Raw genomic sequence first — 11,221 nt, forward strand, 5'->3', positions numbered from 1 at the left:
TGCTCTGGCTACAGCCCTCGCCCCCACCACCTTGAAGGGTTGCCCTTAGCTACAGATGGGGACCTGGCCAAAGAATTCAGAGATCATCCTGTCACCATCAACACTCCTGGAAAAACTGTGAGCAGCCAATCACCTCTGGCACGGTTGGCCAGGCCTCTGGATGGCAGGCAGTTCTCTCCCAGGCTGCTTTAGAGGGCAGTGACATGCCACTGCTAGGCAGAATTCATCTGTGGCTTGCCTTTGTCCTGGGTCAGAGCGAGGAGGGGAGCCCTGCCCTGGCGTGGGGCTACAGTCCTCCACACTCTGGCCTCATGTGGGCACAGCCTCCTTGGCTTCCCTGCTGTGTCCTCTCATGCCTCTCTCGGTCTCTTCTCATGTTGTCTCATGTTCTTTCTCAGCAGCTGAGAATTCTTGTTTTTTGACGAAAATTGCATGATATTGGAATCAAATGCTTTACTGAAATTCAAATCTGTCCTTGCAGCTGCGTTTCTTTCTATCCTCTGATTTTGTAATCCACTCTAACAAAATGGTCTGGGGATTTTGTTTTATTCTTTCCCACCTGGAGGATGGTTCTTGGCCACAGTTTAGTTCCTGCAGCATTTTGGACACTTGCTGAATTGTTTTCCCAAGTATTAGTAATTTTCCAAATTATTTGGACTTCCTAGGTTCAAAGTGGTCATGAGCTTGCTTCTCAACTTTCATCATCAAGCCAGTTTCTTTATGATATTTTAAAGCCAATGGTTTGTAGCATTAAGGAACAGTGATAACCTGTTGTCATTTCCTTGATATTATGACAGGCTATCTTGTAAGACATACCACAAGCATTTTTTTTAAAAACAAAAATGATTTAAATGTTTTAGGAATTTCACAGGAGCTCTTTATGACTGGAATACCCCTAGATATTAGGAAACCTTGATTGACAGTTAATTTAGGCCAAATGTTTATGTGCCAAGTGGAGACAACTCTTTGTCAGCCGGGACTGATACTCCAGTGTGAGACCAGAGCCATCCTCCCTGCTCTCCACTCTCCACTCTGGGGCTCCCTGTTGCTTTGTACCAACTCCTAAGGGCAGAAGGGCTGCTGCCTGCACACTGGACAAGGAGAGACAGAAAAAGAGACCTTCTCTTCCCAAGGCCTGCTGTGCCTGGCCTCCTGTGGGTTCCTGGCCTGACAGTGGGCTGTCGCTGCCTCATTCCTGCAGGCTAGCCAGTAACCCAGTGCTCTTCCTGGCTGGCACGCAGGGGCCAGGGAGCAGAACTTTCACTTGTCCATCTACCTCCCTGGCACTGTCCTTAACCAACTATGTTAACTCACTGTTTACTGGTCAAGAAGAAGGAGACCATTGCTTGAAATTAGGTTTTAGGGTTGTCTGGATTTGTTTCTCCAGGCCGGTCCCCACAGTACACTAACAGTTGAGAATTCGTTACACAACTCTTCGTTTAGTTTGAGCATCCTTTGCTGCAGATCTGTCCCAATTGCTTCTTGGTGGGTAACTGCTTACAGAGAGACAGTCTGTGTATATATATGTATATATATTTCTTTTTCCTTTTCCTTGTGCTGCATAAAAAAATCCAATTTTAGTCTTACCACTTCTTTTATTTATAAGATCATGTATTTATGTTTTTAAAAAGCCTGATGCTGAAGTACTTCGGAGTGAAGTGTCATGTTGTCTGCAGTGAATTATCAATGGATGAATCTAAAGGAGGAATGTATGGCAACTGTACTATTTTTTCAACATTTTTAGGCTTGACATTTCAAAATAATGTTAGGGATAAAAGAAATACAAAGGAATTACTGCTTAAAAAAAAAGTTCTGATGATAAAACCAAATTAGTGTTTGAATTACATTCCTGCTGGCTGGTGCCCAGCTGAACTGTGGCTCCATGCTAGCTGATGGGGTTCTGGACACCCCAAATGACGGGAGCCCACTCACTGCTGCCACTACTCTGGCCCCTGGCTCATCCTTTCTCACCACTCCTCCCTCCCCCCGTGGCCTAGCATGGGTCCCAGTCATTCCTTCTAGTTTAGGAAAGTGGCCCTCGTGTTCCTTTTAACCCAGTGTTCCCAACATCTGGCACATAATAGGTATGCAGTAAATGTCAAATTAATACATTATTTCTGTTCAAGTTCGTGGTGAGCTTTTAAAAGAGAGGAGAACTTCGTGCTTCCTAAGTAGTGTTATTCTAGTGTCTACTTTGAGTTGTCCCCGTTGTGACATGTGGCCTGGAATGTATAGGATGCCTTTCTCACTAAGGGCAAGGGCATGTCAGCACTAATCCACCTATGGCTTGAGTTAATTTCCAAACAATACTGGTATGGTTTGAACCTTTCACTGCAACCATGTAACTTGGGGGCTGAGGAGCCCCCGGATGCACACATGAAAGTAGCTGATTCAGGAGGAGAACTCAGATTTCCTGCTTCCCAGTTCACTTTCTCCACCTCACAGCATTGCTGAGCACTTTCTCTCATCAATGAGTTTAAAAATAAGATGAACTTTATGAAAAACACTTTGGGTGGGGCCAAACCTACCCAGCTTGTAGGGGTAGAAAGCAGCATTGATTGGAGGGCTGGGAGGCTCCCAGCCACCCTGGGCATGACATTGCTTGAGGTATGGCACCTGGCAGTGTGGTGTGCAGATGATAAATGGGAGGGAGCGGGCACACTTGCGCTGTTACGGTCTGAAACCTCTCTGACCATCCATTCCCCACTGGTCCGAGAGCTTCAGAGCCCACCTCACTGCTTTCCTTCTGAGTAGCGGTGCTTCCTCAGTGCGGTCCACCTGATTTCTGAATTCCACTGCTAGTAAACCTCTACCTCTGTGCAGCACTTTCACTTTCCAGAATGCTCTCACCTTTGTCATCTTACCTCATGCCTACTGCTAAGGTTTCCTCCAGCCTTGAACTTCTGTTAGCCCAGCCTTGACAACTCCGGGTGGCAGGTGGGGTTGATGTCCTTACTTTATAGGTTGAAAACCGAGTAAGTGTGCAGTGGAGTTGGGCCCAGTATTCTTTTTATTGCTCTGTGGGGCCCTTGCTGTGCCCAGTTAGGCCCCTAACACAGCACTTGTCACACCACTCTGTAATTGAGCAAGCCCCATGGGCTCAGGAGCAGGGTCCCTCTTGTTCACTGCTGTCTCCTAGGTGCTCAGAGAGTGCACAAAAATATTGAGAGCTCAAAGCTTTAAATTTGGACTCAATTTAGGAGTCTGTACAAATATGTAGTATAGAAGTTGGCAAAAATCAAGATAGTTACGGAGTATTTCCAAAGACTGGTGTTGGGTAGGGTTGCATATCTCCATGTAGATCTTTCCCCAGTGGGTTAAACCCATAGGATGCCCAGTGTTTCCTGATCACAGGGTATCTCCCCATGCAAAGTCTCAATGGATAACCCTGTTAGACGGGTTCACATTCATGTCCAGAGAATCGATGTGTGCTCTTTTGGAGAAAACCCGTGATGAGGTGTGGCTGTTGGCCATACCTTTTATGTCTCTTTCCAGGATTAGCCAGGTAAAAAAGGAGTCTTTAACTGGAAACTTTGTTTCTTTCTCTTCCAAATATAAAACACTGTACCCTATCTAAAATTTATTTCAGTCACACACAAATTTTAATACCTTCAAATGTTCGGGCAACAATAAAAAAGACAGATACAAGGTGGTTTATGAGGCAGTTGTTTCTGTGGGGGTTTCAGAGGGCAGCAATCCTTTTAGCCTGGGTGAATAGCTGAGGGATGGATGGAAGGGGTAAACAGCTTAATCCTTGGCTCAAGTTCATTGGGTTTAAATAATATCCTTGGAAGCAATCAGCAGTCCTCAGGCTTAGGTAGGGGCCAGAAAGAAAGGGAGTAAGAGCAGAAAAAGGAAGAGATGTATGAGATGGAAGTGACAGTGTGTCACCATAAGTTGGCTTCAGTGTTCTTCAGGCCCAGGCTGTTGGTTGCTTCTTGTAGACAAAGCTTTTCCACCTTCCACTACTGTTTCCTGTACCCCCTTCACCCAGAAGGAAATTGAGTAGACAAGCTTACTAATAGGCTAAACTTGAATTTTTTAATCTTCACCATGTTTAAAAGAACGCTGTTCAAGGGATAAGGCAGTGGCTCAACTGGGGACACGTCAGTGTCTGGAAACATGTTTGTAACAGTTGGAGGCGGCCACTAGGGATGCTGCTAGACATGCTATGATGCACAAAACAACCCCCACAACAAAACCTCCCGGCCCCAGGTGATGGTGCCAAGGGTGAGGGACCGTGGGCTAAGACTTGGCAGGACCAGTCATGTATAAGGGGACAGAGGATATCTGGGAGTCACAGTGAACCACTGGTTCCTAAATAATAGTATAGAATTATAGGAATGAGACCCACACTAAAATCAATGAAACTTTGCACCTGACTGTTGCTTATCTGCCTAGTGCCCTGACTTGAGCCCTAAATGTAGAGCAGGTAATAGGTAATTTAGAAGGGCTGCCACTTATCAAAGGGCTGAGAAATAGAACTGAGTCAAGCCCTTCAGTGGACTGAGGGATTTGACTCACAGAGGGACTCGGTCTACATCAGAGCTCTGAGCAGGGGGTTGAGGTCAAGGCTGTAGTTGGGCTCAGCCGCTTGCTCGTGGGTTGGGTCACCTTGGGTAGTCACTTTCTCACAGCTTTGGCTCTTGCCCTGTCCTCACTGTCTATGACTGTCCTAGCAGCAGCACTGGCAAGCTTCCTACCTTACAAATCTCACAACTTTGGAGTCTCTGTTGGGGTTTTCTTACATTTCCCTGTCCATTTTTAGTTTTCACAAAGTGGCTGCCCACTCTTCCTGTAGTAGAGTGGTATTCCTCCTCCAAAAAGGGCCCCACCACAGACTTGGCCCCTTGCTGCCTACTTCTCTGATAATCTAGCCACCCCTTGGAGGCAGCACTCAGTGTAGATATCAATGTCTTTCAGCCTGGGGTCTGCAGTCCTTGGGAGTAGGAGCAGAGAAGGCAACCCAATGGAAGGCTTACTTTGTGCCAGTTTTGTACCAGGTGCTTTGCATATTCTCTTCCAAGTAGTCATGATGGCATGTGCGAGCATCGTCAGGCCCGATGTATGAGTGGGAAACCCAGACTGAGAGGAGCTGGAGGACTGGTAGTCAAAAGCAGGCCCAGCTGACCTCATAGTTCCTGTTTTTTATGCTGCACTGAGGTGCAGTGGAAATATTTCTTGGTAACGTGCCCATGGCTATTAAAAACGTCTTCCGGAAGCATCAGTTGGATGACTGCTGCAGATACTCTCAGTGGCTTCCAGTTTTCTTCTGGTCTGTTCCTTCCAGCCAACCAAGGGCAGCGCTTCCTGCTGGAGTCCTGCTCCCTGCTTTATTTATCAGTGCTGTTTCCTGTACCTTCAACTGGAGCATCACTCTGGCCAAGGAATTGTGCCTCTGTCTCCACTCTGCCCAGCATGCAGGCCTCCCCATCGCTGCTGCCTTGTCTTGGCTTGCTGTGCGGCTCTCAGTACCCAGTGCCAAGTGGGTTCTCAATGTTGGCTGAACAAGTTAACAAACGAAAAGCCCAGGTCCTTTCCCTGCCCCCATGAAAGGCTGCCTTTGCTTCTCCAAACCCATAACTCAGCTGGAAAACCCAGGCCAAGGAAGTCTTGTGGAGGCCAGCTAAACAGCTTTGCTCACCTGGTCCCTTCAGCATAGAGGTGGGGTTTTGTCCTGCTCAGAGACCTCTACTCTTTGTTCTCCATCGCCACCCACTCAACTGCTGCCTTTACACCTTGCTGAGCCCATAGCTGTGCCCTTGTACAGATTTGGCTTGGAATCTTTTCTCCTGGAGAGGTGGTCAGTCATTCTAGAGCCCTGCTCAGACATCTCAGTTAAATTTTGATCAACTTTCATTTATTGAGCCTTGGGTTGGACACCTTAATTTGCCCCACAGTGTCCCTCTTACCCTTTTCTGCCCTGGTCTGTGCCCAGGAGGCTGACCTGTATGGACTGCATCAGGGAACTCCCGTGCCCTCTGACTTCCAGTTGGGTTTGACAAGTGGGAGGCACCAGCAGGGGCTCGCGGAATAGGAGGAAAGAGGCATTTGGGATATTTGTCACTGTCCCCCTCTCTTTGGTCCTGCAGAGCTGCCACATCCCTCAGCTGTATGTCACAGCTCCTCATGGCAGCTCTTGCCACATTCCTTCCAGAGGTTGTAGCCCAGAAAACTGCAGTACCCACGCCAGCCCACACCTTTGTGAATAGTCGCTTTGTTAAAACCCCTCAGATTAGGTAACTGGAGCGACCTACCTGTTACCTGCTTGGACCCTGCCTGATCAAACATTTACTGTGTGAACCCAGATGGGCAGAATGTGGTCCTACCCTAAAGAAGTTCCTGGAGGCAAGGGACTTGATTGGTTAAATGCCTGCCACCCAGCCACTAGCCTGGGGGACCCAGAAAGGCTTCCTAAGGAGATTCCTGGAAGCTGGAAAATTAGTCGGAGTTAGTCAAGTGACAGTCTAAAGTGGGAGCACACCTTCGCAGCCAAAGCCAGAGGCATGACACTGAGTGGGCTGTCCTGGAACCCGGCACCAGTGAGGGTTTCTGGGGACAGCAGTGAGTGTGGAGACATGCCAGCTGCACTGGGGCTGGGACTTAGTCCTCGGCACTGCCCTGCCTCAAATGCCTGGCTTCATCCCAGATATGCATTCATCACAATCATCACTGCTGTGCAGAGGACCTCTTGGAGGGGTGGCGTGAGGGGCCTGGCAGGTGGCAGGTAAATCAATATGTTCAAAGGATAAGAGTACCAGCTTAGGGCAAGGCAGGGCTGAAGAATGAAAGTCAAGAAAAATTTGAGGGGAAATAGTTATTTAGCAGAGAGAAGAGTCATGTTGGGAGACAGGGCAGCAGTCCAGAAATTCCAGTTAGTGCCATCAAGCTATCTGGGCATAGGCTATTGGGGGTGAGCTTTGCACTCAGAGGAACTTCGTGGTGGGAAACAGTGAAGGGGGCAAAGTAGGGACAGCCAAGCCCGAGGCAATCTGCAGGCTGTGCCCCGGTGGCAGGGAGGGAGCTTGGCCAGCTTTGGGGTGACTGGTGGCCTGGGCTGAGGCAGGGAGGGGGAGATGCTGCAGCATCCCAGGTACAGCGGGGGGTCTGTGCGGAGGCCTGGTCAGACTGCCTCATGACTAGAGCCTGGGCTTGCCACCCCTCTGCTTCTCTCAGTCCTGCTGCTTCTCCGATGGTCCTGGCACTCACGAGTGGCCCCTCCTCTGAGCTGCTTCCTTGAAATCAACTGCATTGGTGCATCCTGCACTGAAGTGAGTCTTAAACCTGCTGGGCCTCCCAATTGTTAAACTGCCCCAAAGGTGGCTAGGGCAGGATCTGGTGAATGTTTGCAGGTAGAAGGAGGCGAGGGTGCCTCCTAGGTCTTCCAGCTTGGGAGGCTGGTGGGGCTCCTGGGAGAAGAGAGGGAAGGGAGGAAAGGGAGCTGTTTTCTGGTTGTTGAGTTGCAAGTGTTTGGGGGACAGTGGGCTGCACTGAACACAAGGTCGGGAGAGAACAGAGTGGGAGATCTCAGAAGCATCAGGACGCACGTGGTTCTTCACACCCTGAGTTCCCCCAAGGAAAGGAGAGGCGGAGTGCTGGGGAATGCTAAGAGGCAGGTGCAGGAGGAGGCAGCTGGAGGATGGAAAGGGAGCAGGGGAGCAGGAAGGTGAGGTGCGAGGAGGACACGGTCAGCCCATCAGACGTGGCAGGCCCTTTGGAGTGAGGTCAGCAGAGGGCCAGGTGAGTGACCACGTGGCTGCCACTGGCTGCGAGCCAAGCCGTGATGGGGTGCGAAGGGGATGGAACTGAGTGGACAGTCGCTGGAAGTGTGGAGGGCTTCTAAAAGAAGCTTGTCTGCGAGGGAGGGGAGAGATGGGCTGCTGCTAGAGGCGACAGGAGTGTCCAGCTGGGAGTGACCTGCAGTTTGTAGACTGACGGGTTCTCCCCTAGTCTGGGAGGGGGTCTTTGGTAAGATGTTAGCATGTGTTAAAATAAAAACATAGAGAACGGCCTTGAAAATTCTCTGAGCAGACAGAACCAAACAGTTTAGTCATACAAGCAAACCCTAATTGAGCTTATTTTGCAGGACTAACTTGACCTAGGTCATCTCTTGTTTATGCCTCTGGAAATCATAAGCAAAACTGAAACTGTTCCCAAGGTTGATAGGAGGTAACCACTGACCAATTCCCTATTGTTTAAGAAAATTCTGATACTAAACAATCTCTGAAGAATAGACAGTCACTGCCCACTTACTACATAAGCTGTTTGATAACAGTACACCCTGAGCCTCAGTCCATGTTTGACTGGAGTGCTCCCAGTTTGCAAACTGGCTCTTCAGTGTATGCACAATAAACTTTTACCAATGACTGCTTTGGTGATTCATTCGTTTTTCTTCTGTTGTTTCTGAACTTTTGGCACCTGGTGAGTCCTAAGAGGTCACTATTACCAGCATGAGAAGACCCACTAGCATGGTCTGTGTTTTACTCTGCAGGCCTTCCAGTGATGCCCAGACCCAAGGATGCTGACCCTCTTGGGAAAAGAGAGGAGCAAAACTGCCTGATGGAGAGCAGGGCCCTGGGTGGAGGGGGGCAGAGACCACAGGAGGGACAGATTTGGGGTTCATCTGACTTAGACTGAAAGATGACTTGATGGGGAAAGTACACAACCATTTGGTGCTACCCCAACGTGGAGAGACTGCATTCCTGAGTAGCTAATGATCATTTGATGGTGCCTTTGTGCCCTTTCAGATGTTGTGAGTGTTGCCCAGGGGTTGTAGCAATAGCAATCACATCTAGTGAACACTGCCTGCCTGCCAGCTGCTCCTAAGCATTTCGTGTGCCAGTGTCATCTTGTCCTTCCAGCACCTTAGGAGGTAGGTTCTGTTGATCTTACTGGGTTTTGCTCTGTGCTCCAGATGCAGGACTAAAGCACAGATTGATGGAGTAATTGTCTAAGGCTCCATGGCCAGGAAGTGGTAGAGCTGGGGTGCTTAGCCCCTGCAGTTCTGTTGGAGAGGAAACCCCAGCAGAGGGTGAAGCAGGGGTGCCTGGACAAACGGGCACCTGGATCCCTAAGTGCTCAGGGAGGTCAGTTTGTGCATTGGTGGGGCCAGGGCAGGGCACTGAAGTTCACTCCAGAGGCCCTTGGGAGAGGGAGCTGTCCGCTGAGAGTGGGCATGGGGGTGGGGAAGTCGGGGATCAGCTGCCCAGAGGGAGGGAGAGTTCTGAGGGTGGAAGAAGATTCATCAGTGAGCAAGGTTGCTGGGGTTTCCCGCCTGTGTATGTCGGGTGGGTGGCTGTCTGGCAGGGCTCAGTGGCCATGCGAGGGCCTGGGGCTGTGGGCAGAGTAGGTGGCTGAGGACGTCCCGGGTCAGCGTCTACAGGGCTCTGGGGGAAGTGCTCCCTCCCAGGGCTTGTGGCTCCTGTTCTTGTGGCCACGCAGAGGGTTGTGCGTGTGGAATTATATGAGCCCAACTTCAAAGGCCAGGGAATGGGTCTTTTTCTGTCTCTAGCACTTGGTTCAATGCTGGCACCTGGAGATATTGTTGTCTTGTTTTTGTTCATGAGTTCCTCAAGGACGGGGGCAGTGCTTGACCCAGAGTAACTGATTGCCTATTTGTTGCCTCAGCCTGGAAACTCCTCAAAGGAAGACAGGGCTCTTGCCTCTCAGGAAACCCTGGTTCCCTTTGTTCTCTGCCTCTCCCAAAACACCTGCACACACACACACATTCACACATACATGAACTCACACTCACATGAACGCACATACATACACACATTACTTCAGTCAGCACTGCCGCTGAGCAGAACCTCTGTAGGCCAGGGCCTGTCCTGGGGCCTCCCAGTGGCATTGCTGGGGTGTGACCCACAGAGGCTGTGCGCTAGAGGGGGTTGTCCAGCAGGATTCATCCAGGAACAGAAGTGTGTTCAAGACCCGGCGGGATTAGAGGAGGGCAGAGTTAACTCTGTCCTGGAGCCACAAGCCCTGGGAAAGGGGGCACTTCCTCCACCAAGCCCAGCAGATCCTGATCCAGGATGTCCCCAGCCACCTTCTCTCCTCCACTGTCCCCACATAGCACAGCCTTTCTGGGTCACACCACAGCAATGTCACTGGGAGGCTCCATGACAGGCCCTGTGCACATGTGTGTGCATTCATGTGAGTGAGTTTGTGTATGTGTGTGTGTGTATGTGTTTGTGAGTATGTGTGTGTGAGTGTCTAGATGTTTTGGGAGAGGCAGAGACCAAAGGGGAACCAGGGTTTCCTGAGAGGCAGGAGCCCTGGGCCTTCCTTTGACATAAGGGGGGTACTACTTCACTTTGAATAGTAGAAACTGAGGCTCAAGAGTTAATGGCCCACAGCAAGGGGTGAGTCAGGATTTTGGCCCAGGTCTGGCTCCAAAGGTCCTCTCAGCAGTAGATAGAATCCTTGTTGAGAAAATTGCTGAGAGAGAGGACACTTGCTGCCTACCTTGTCCTTTTGAACGCTTAACACAGTGTCACATAAAGGCAAGGAAGCTAACATGGGTCAGTACTTCTCAGTGTCTATGAGGCCCTCTGAAAACCTGTGAGGGTTAAGGACTCTCGCCAGAACAGTCCATACAGGCACACATAGATAACTTTGGGTATGATTTCAGGGGTTGAGCCCCCCAAGACCTCTAATGGCTCCCAGGTTGAGAATTCCTCCTGCGAGATGTGTTCATTAACAGTGTGACAGATGAGAAGAGGTGACTGTGCCCTGCACAGGATGTATATTACAGTGCACAAGGAGTTCTGTGTGGATGTGTTCATTTCAGCCCCATTTTTTAAAAATTTTTCTTTATTTAATGAAATGTACATCACAGTGGTTCAATAGTCACCCTCCCCCTAGCCCCACCCTTGCCCACTCCTCTCCCCCTTAGTAATTGCTAGTCACTTCTCAGTGTCTGTGAGTCTAATACTGTTTTGTTCCTTCTGTTTTGCTTTGTTTTTATATTCCACAAATAAGTAAAATCATATGGTATTTGCCTTTCTCCTCCTGGCTTATTTCACTGAGCATAATATCCTCTAGATCCACCCATGTTGTTGCAAATGTTAGGATTTCCTTTCTTTTAATGGCTGAATAATATTCCATTCTGTATATGTACCACCTCTGTATCCATTCATCTACTTATGGACACTTAGGTTGCTTCTGTATCTTGGCTATTGCAAACAGTGTGGCAATAAACATAGGGGTGCATATGTCT

The sequence above is a fragment of the Manis javanica genome, chromosome 16 (assembly GCF_040802235.1).
Source record: "Manis javanica isolate MJ-LG chromosome 16, MJ_LKY, whole genome shotgun sequence".
Taxonomy (NCBI): domain Eukaryota; kingdom Metazoa; phylum Chordata; class Mammalia; order Pholidota; family Manidae; genus Manis; species Manis javanica.